The sequence below is a fragment of the Cryptomeria japonica genome, chromosome 5 (genome assembly GCF_030272615.1).
Source record: "Cryptomeria japonica chromosome 5, Sugi_1.0, whole genome shotgun sequence".
Lineage (NCBI taxonomy): Eukaryota > Viridiplantae > Streptophyta > Pinopsida > Cupressales > Cupressaceae > Cryptomeria > Cryptomeria japonica.
Genome location: NC_081409.1, coordinates 383926445 through 383935857, shown reverse-complemented (window position 1 = coordinate 383935857; position 9413 = coordinate 383926445). Strand labels below are relative to the sequence as shown.

The 9413-nt window shown below is 36.1% G+C and overlaps 2 pseudogenes; both read right to left on the bottom strand.

Moving 5' to 3' along the window:
* Positions 1–2691: 2691 nt before the first annotated feature.
* Positions 2692–3745, bottom strand: LOC131054127 (DNA replication licensing factor MCM4-like; annotated as a pseudogene).
* A 1409-nt stretch (positions 3746–5154) lies between these two features.
* On the bottom strand, positions 5155–6241 carry LOC131054124 (DNA replication licensing factor MCM4-like; annotated as a pseudogene).
* Positions 6242–9413: the final 3172 nt, after the last annotated feature.

The window sequence follows — 9413 nt, the reverse complement described above, 5'->3', positions numbered from 1 at the left end:
ATAAATAGTAGAACACTGATTCACCCCCCCTCCCTGCCCTCTTAGTGTTCATTGACTCCAATAGAGAGAGATAATGTTATATGAAATCATTATTAGAAAGAATCGAAAAGGTTTATTCAACAAAAATATGTTTGATGAGAGAATTATCTGAAGAGACAATCAACATGATGAGATTGATGATGGAATCATGAACTTTTGTGCCTTTATTTTGTAGTACAATATATATTCATCACTGAGCCTTATTATGTAACAATGAAGTTGTGTACATCAGGGTATAAGGAACCAAAATGTAGAGATATCTCATTCCAAAGAAAAAACATGTAGAAGACAGTGAGTGAACCCTACATTCTAGGAATAGTGCCAAGGGTTGAGGTATGTGCAGTACTCACAAGCATAGATATCCCTAACTTTAAGTTTTGCATAGGATACTTGCCGAATGAACGTAACAACCCCAGACACCCTTTGGAGCTATTGCCCCATAACTTCATTGGTTCACACCACAAACAACAAACAAAGAAAAAGATCATGCCCATCACGGCTCCTCTAGTCACTTGTAGAAATCCTTGAGTAGCATAGTAACATGATTGATTGTCAATTGATAAAAAGATAAAGACCGACTAGGAAAAAATCCTGTAGCCACACTAATCCATCTCTTTGTGTGATTTCTTGATGTGATGGTTGATAATGTCTGGTTTCATAAATTTTGGACCCCATTTACGACACTAACTCATTTGAGGTCAAAATCCGACAAATGTTTTTGACGAAAGTGAATTAACTTATTGTTTCATCGAGTACCATTCAATTTAATGTGAAATACATTTTTTTTTAAACTGGTCCCCGACGTTCATCGAAATTTCGATGAATAATAATAATTATCACTATTCCAACGATATTCTGACTAATATCAATAATGATGACGATATTAAAATGAAGGAAAATAATTGGTTCCAAATTGTATTTTAAATTTGTAATACAAAATTTAATTTTGAAAGTATAAAAATGAACTTTTTGTCTATTTGGCTTGTTTTTGTTTGAATCTTGCGCGCGCAGGAGTGGAGAGTTGGGGCTATGATATAAAAGGCATAATCCAATTCTATAAGCAATCCCAGCAGAACCCCCATTGGCATATGACTGCAAGGATCAATTGAAATACCAAGCCGCCCACAAAGAATCCAGCTAATCAAAAATTGAAAAATGGAGGGAGAGAGAGGACAAACAAGTGCAAGTGCCAGCAAATCCATTGTAAGTGTTGCATTCTATATTTTGGTCAACTCCCATTAATCCTCAAATCTACTATAAAATCCTTCCAATTTACTAAACAAGGTTGAAATGGTACTATGTTTTTTTACATTGAGTGGGTAAGGCTTTTTGGGGCAGAAAAATTGTATTAGCTCTCATGGAGTCCATAGGAATACATCTCCTTCACGAGATTGCCTAACTTGTATGGGCCCAGACGTACAACTCTCTCTTGCACATAGTTTGCCCAAAAAATTTATGGTTCTTACATTTTTTCTTTATCTCAATTTTTGCCATCAAATTGTACAACCACGCTTTGCATTCCTTCCAACTTCAACATTTTGTTACATGAGAAAGTACCCAGAAATGTACCACAAAGCATAATGCTCAGAGCATATTAAAATAGTTTGTCACAACACTAAGACATTAGTCTTATTAAATACATAGTTAATAATTATCATATGGGTGTTGTACCATCCTTAAAATTCCTCTACAACCTCATCAAATATTCTAGGATGTATATGTTGTCTTGCATAAGTGATATATGAAGTGAGGGTTCGGAGGTCCAATGCATCCAGTGTTTGGTCCTCAAGCTCATCATAATGCAATGCAATAACATGCCTTGCAAGGCACCAATCTATTTGTTCATCATCTTTATCAAGCACTAGGTAGATCAAATCAAATCTAGAAAGCAATGTTGGAGGAAGTTGGATATTATCAATAACTAAAAGTCTAGGGTTGTAGCGTGAACCACTAGGATTGGCACAAGCTAAAAATGATGTCCTTGCATTAAGAGATGTTATGATCCCAACCTTTGTAGTTGACATTGTTTGTTGTTCCATAACCTCATGTAACATGCTATGAGCATTATCTAACATCTTGTCAAACTCATCTATGCAACAAATACCCCTATCACTCAATGCCAGTGCTTCACTTTCTAGAAATGTTTCACCAGTTTCAGGGTCCTCTGATACATAAGTAGTTAATCCAACTGCAGAACTTCCATGACCACTTGTATAAATTCCTTGAGGAGCCAACTTATGCACATACTGAAGTACTGTGTTTTTTTTTTATTGAGTGGGTAAGGCTTTTTGGGGCAGAAAATTTGGATCATCTCTCATGGAGTCCATAGGCATACATCTCCTTCACAAGATTGTGCAACTTGTATATGCTCGGGCATACAACTCTCTCTTTCACATAGTTTTCCCAAAAAAATTATGGTTCATATATTTTTATTTTTATTTTATGTCAATTTTTGTCATCAAATTGTACAACCATGCTTTGCATTCCTTCCAACTTTAGCATTTTGTTACAAGAGAAAGTACCCAATGATGTACTACATAGCATAATGCTCAGAGAATATTAAAATAATTTGTCACAAAACTAAGACATTATTCTAATGAAATACATCGCTCCTAATTATTATATGGGTGTTGTACCATCCTTAAAATTCCTTCAGGTTCTCTTAACATTGTCTTTGTGGATTGTAACAAACCCCTTGCTCACAAGGTTTCCAATTGCATTGAAAATATCATTGAGGTTGACTTCCTTGGATCCATGTTTGTGCATTTCCTCTAGTAACTATGTTATACATGTTGATGGTCCCCCTGCCTGCATCTTTTCTGTGATAAGAATCCTAGCTGATGAAACAAGATTGGCTCGTCTTATTCTTTCACTAGATAAAACTCTCATAGTGATGAGATCCATGTCAATGGTCCCAGTTGAATGGTTGGTGGCAGATTGTTCAAGTGCAACTTCAAGTAGGCAGGAAAGCTTCTGCCACATCACACCTTTCGACCCACTCAGAGAATCGAATGCGGGATAGTGCTTCACTAATTCTTATCAACCTCTCAATTTGATGAGGTGTTGCTATGATAACCTTTTTACTACTTCCAGGGAAGTTTCCCTTCCAACGCATTTCAATAGAACCATGGATAAGATCCTCTGTAGCCTCATCAAATATTTTAGGATGTATATGTTGTCTTGCATAAGTGATATATGAATTGAGGGTTGGTAGGTCCAATGCATCCAGTGATTGGTCCTCAGGCTCATCATAATGCAATGCAACAAAATTCCTTGCAAGGCGTTGATCTATTTGTTCATCATCTTTATCAAGCACTAGGTAGATCAGATCAAACCTAGAAAGAAATGTTGGAGGAAGTTGGATATTATCAATAACTGAAAGTCTAGGGTTGTAGTGTGAACCGCTAGGATTGGCACAAGCTAAAATCAATGTCCTTGCATTAAGAGATGCTATGATCCTAGCCTTTGCAATTGACACTGTTTGTTGTTCCATAACCTTGTGTTACATGCTACGAGCATTATCTGACATCTTGTCAAACTCGTCTATGCAACAAATACACATATCACTCAATACTAGTGCTCCACTTTCTTTAACTGTTTCACCAGTTTTAGGGTCCTTTGATACATAAGTAGTCAAACCAACCACAAAACTTCCATGACAACTTGTATAAATGCCTCGAGGAGCCAACTTATGCACATACTGAAGTATTGTGTTATTTTACATTGAGTGGGTAAAGGCTTTTTGGGGGCAAAAAATTTGTATCAACTCTCATGGAGTCCACAGGCATACATATCCTTCACGAGATTGCCTAACTTGTATGGGCTCAGGCATACAACTCTCTATTTCACAGAGTTTTCCCAAAAAATTTATGGTTCTTACATTTTATTTATTTATTTATTTTTTATGTCAATTTTTGTCATTAGATTGTACAACCATACTTTGCATTCCTTCCAACTCCAACATTTTGTTTCAAGAGAAAGTACTCAGTGATGTACTATAGAGCATAATGCTTACAGAATATTAAAACCTTTTGTCAAAGCACTAAGACATCAGTCTTATGAAATGCACTATTACTAATTATCATATGGGTGTTGTACCATCCTTAAAATTCCTTCAAGTTCTCTCAACATTGTCTCTGTGGAGCCCTCGCTCACAAGGTTTCCAATTGCATTGTGAATATCATTGAGGTTGACTTCCTTGGATCCATGTTTGTGCATTTACTCCAGTAACTCTCTTATACGTGTAGATGGTCCCCTTGAGTGCATCTTTTCCATGATAAGAATCCTAACTGATGAAACAAGATTGGCTTGTCTTATTGTTTCACTGGCTGAAACTCCCATAGCGATGAGATCCATGTCAATGGTCCTAGTTGAATGATGGGTTGTAGATTGTTAAAGTGCAACTTCAAGTAGGCGGAATGCTTCTGCCACATCACACCTTTCGACCCACTCAAAGAATTGAATGCAGGCTAGTGCTTCACTAATTCTTATCAACCTTTCAATTTGATGAGGTGTTGCTATGATAACCTTTTTGCTACTGCTAGGGAAGTTGCCCTTCGTATGCATTTCAACATAACCATAGATTAGATCCTCTGCAGCCTCATCAGATATTTTAGGATGTATATGTTGTCCTGCATAAGTGATATATGAAGTGAGGGTTGGGAGGTCCAATGCATCCAGTGTTTGGTCCTCAGGCTCATCATAATGCAATAGAACAAGATTCCTTGCAAGGTGTCAATCTATTTGTTCATCAGCTTTATCAAGCACTAGGTAGATCAAATCAAACCTGGAAAGCAATGTTGGGGTAGAAATTTTGTATTATTTCTCATGGAGTCCATAGGAATACATCTCCTTCATGATATTTCCTAACTTATATGGGCTCAGGCATACAACTCTCTCTTTCACAGAGTTTGCCCAAAATTTTTATGGTTCTTACATTTTTTATTTTTTTATTTTTTTATGTCAATTTTTGTCATCAAATTATACAACCATGCTTTGCATTCCTTCCAACTACAACAATTTGTTACAAGAGAAAGTACCAAGCGATGTACTACAGAGCTTATTAAAATAGTTTGTCACAACACTAAGACATTTGTCTTATGAAAGACACTGTTACTAATTATCATATGGGTGTTGTACCATCCTTAAAATTCCTCCAGGTTCTCTTAACATTGTCTCTGTGGACCCCTCACTCACAAGGTTTCCAATTGCATTGCAAATATCATTGAGGTTAACTTCCTTGGAGCCCTATTTGTGTATTTCCTCTAGTAACTATGTTATACGTATTGATGGTCCCCCTGCCTACATCTTTTCCATGATAAGAATCCTAACTGATGAAACAAGATTGGCTCGTTTTATTCTTTCACTGGCTGAAACTCCCATGGTGATGAGATCCATGTCAATGGTCCCAGTTGAATGATTGGTGGTAGATTGTTGAAGTGCAACTTCAAGTAGGCAGGAAAGATTCTACCACATCACATCTTTCAACCCACTCAGAGAATCAAACGCGGGATAGTGCTTCACTAATTCTTATCAACCTCTTAATTTGATGAGGTGTTGCTATGATAACCTTTTTGCTACTGCCAGGGAAGTTTCCCTTCCTACGCATTTCAACAGAACCATGGATCAGATCCTCTATAGCCTCATCAAATATTTTAGGATGTATATGTTGTCTTGCATAAGTGATATATGAAGTGAGGGTTGGGAGGTCCAATGCATCTAGTGATTGGTCCTCAGGGTCATCATAATGAAATGCAACAAAATGCCTTGCAAGGCGTTGATCTATTTGTTCATCAGCTTTATCAAGCACTAGGTAGATCAGATCAAACCTGGAAAGAAATGTTGGAGGAAGTTGGATATTATCAATAATTGAAAGTCTAGGGTTGTAGTGTGAACCGCTAGGATTGGCACAACCTAAAACTGATGTCCTTGCATTAAGAGATGCTATGAACCCAACCTTTGCAATTAACACTGTTTGTTGTTCCATAACCTTGTGTAACATGCTACGAGCATTATCTGACATCTTGTCAAACTCGTCTATGCAACAAATACACATATCACTCAATACTAGTGCTCCACTTTCTATAACTGTTTCACTAGTTTCAGGGTCCTTTGATACATAAGTAGTCAAACCAACCACAGAACTTCCACAACAACTTGTATAAATGCCTCAAGGATCCAACTTATGCACATACTGAAGTATTGTGTTATTTTACATTGAGTGGGTAAAGGTTTTTTGGGACAAAAAATTTGTATCAGCTCTCATGGAGTCCAGAGGCATACATCTCCTTCACGAGATTGCCTAACTTTTATGGGCTCAGACATACAACTCTCTCTTTCACATAGTTTACCCAAAAAATTTATGGTTCTTACATTTTTTTTTTTTTAATGTCAATTTTTGTCATTAGATTGTACAACCACGCTTTGCATTCCTTCCAAATTCAGCATTTTGTTACAAGAGAAAGAACCCAACGATGTACTATAGAGCATAAACAAGTATAGTCAAATTAGCTATTAAAGAAAGATTCATACAATGAGATAGTGTTGAAAATACATTTATGTAGGGTGCCTTATAGCAGTTCTCCCTATTCAATGTTATCTTGTAGAGTGCCTTAAGGTTCTGATTTTACAGATTTATAATGTCTCCTAGGGTAAATGAATAAATAAGGTTATGATTTTAGATGTTGATCAAATTTTAGAAGCAAATACCTTTAACCTCTATTAATCTGCAACCGCAAAATAGAATCAGAAGATACTAATAATTATATTAAGGGTTGCTCATATAAACAAGTATAGTTAAATTAGTTATTAAAGAAAGATTCATACAATGAGATAGTGGTGAAAATATATTTATGTAGGGTGCCTTATAGAAATTCTCCCTATTGAATTCTATCTTGTAGGGTGCCTTATAGCAGTTCTCCCTATTCAACTCTTAAGTCCTTGCTGGCAAGATACTCATTAGATTTTGGTTAAAAGATATATTCATCCAAATCCAAGGTATACATCCTTAACTCTAATTGTCTTGTAAAAGCTAATATTACTAGGGTCCTACGTTTCCAATGATAGAACTACCTTGAAAGCACTTTGGCATTCCTTTCTTCATGGTTCAAAATAGACCTTCAGACTATCAAAAAGTCATTCAAATCTTACAAAGTAGGATCTCTGATTGGGAAGGCAAATGGTTATCAATGGCATCTAGAATACAAATGATAAAATCAGCTCTTGACACATTCCCAATTGTTACATGGTTGTTTTGAAAGATACTAAATTGGTATTCTCAAAATTGAAGAGTTATCATAAATTTCATTTGGAAAGTAAATCTAGATAAAAAAATAAAAATCCGTCTAATCTCATTAGCAAACATGAGTTTAGATAAGTCTAAAGGTGGATTGGGTATTCACAACATCTCAGTGATAAATTTAGCTCTAGGTAAAAAATGGATTTAGCACATGTACAATAAGCCTCATGCCAAATTGTGTAAATTTATGAAAAGGAAATACCTTTATTATTCTAATCCAAGAAATAAATTTACAGTTTCTAATCCTTAATTTTATTATTATTATTATTTATTATTAAATTATTAAATTATATTTCGAAGTAGGGACATTACAGTCCAACCTTCCCAAATTTTCTTGTCCTCAAGCGATGTTAATTTTAATTGTCTCAAACAAAGGTGAGAAGCATGACACATCTATGAACTTCATATCCCCTTTGGTTAACTCTTGTTATTCCCATATTCTAGATTAACTAAAAATATAGAGCCAAATATAGAGCATACACTTGAAAATACAAAGCATACACATGGATATATGAAGATACAAAGCATACACAGAGTATACACATGAATATATGCATTGTTAGACCCTTCTTATTGGTTAGAATGCATTCATTATTGTATTCATTGGAAATAAAATATTGATCCATAATTTATGTATTGTATTGCTTGGAATAAAAATATTGATCGATAATTTATCTATTGAATTGCTTGGACATAAAATATTACAAATATGCAAGTATAGGTGGTATTGAAAAACCACCAGAGTTCTGCCACCTCCAAAAAAAACCCCAAAACTACCCTCAAGACGACCATCCCAGTAAAAACCAAACCCTACTACATGCAAAATCGGCCTACTAAAACTACTAGCAAAAATCCCCACATACATACAGAATTGGGGAGAAAATAGACATAGAACAAAAAGATACAAATATACAACACAAAATCCACCAGCCATGGAAGGATTAACCCAGAAGCGGCTTATACTATGGGTCCTCATGGAATTATGAGAACTTCTTCATTTCTTGGGAAGTCTGGGGTCTCAGCCACAACTCTTGACCCACCTCTTCTCATGCCACTTCATGAAGAACCCCTAAAACCTCATCACATTGCTTCAACCTTTTGAAATTTTTGAATGCCCACCACCCACAAAAAGCAAGAGCTATGCATCTTTCCTTCAAATCATCACTGACCCATCGAATGAGTGATAGCGGCACCACTGGACCAGCCACCCATGCCTCAGGAACAATGCCCACCATTTGGACCACATGAGCACACACACTATCCAAGTTTAACAAATACCTTGAGTCAATTACAACTCTCAAGGAATTTTTTACCTTGTCCACTTCAGCCTCAAACTGGAAACCCTAAGTTGCAATCAATGAATATGCCTCCATGTTCATCCTGTAGAGATGACTTACATGGAAAATTTCCTCTCCCAATAGCATCTTTACAACCTCGTACAAATGCTCATCCTTAAACAAAAACAAACCTTTCAGCCTCCTGTCTATGAATCATCTAAGAAATGAGACTAATTTCTTGTCAGTATGGAAGGATAAATTGGTTTTCATGATGTGTAAGGCACCCAAGACAACTCTGCATACAATATGATACCAAGAAAATGGCACTCCAACAACACTTTGCCCAGTCCACTCAAGCTTTAAACACCTCACACTCAATTATGACAACCATCCGTAATTGGCATTTATCACAATCTCTACCATCATTCCTATGAATGTTCTCTAGTTCATCCGTACAATCCATCCACACAAGCCGACATTTAAGCCATCTAAATATTAGCCATTCAGTGCGTACGACAAGGCAACATCTTTTCTTATCAACATTCTCTATCACCACAAGACAATAATGCAAGATAATTGGTTCAAACATATTCAAGACATTTCACAACATTTATATCTTTTTGGTCCGATCCACATGTGTGCACTGTCCCATTAAAGGTTTTGACACCATTTCACAAACCCTCTTTATTCCTCCTTTGGAAATAGCATCGAGTTAGCTATTTCACAATCCTCACTTTTGTCTTTCGTGAAATAGCGATGTTGCAAATTGTTATTTTAGCTTTGCAAATCGTTATTTTAGC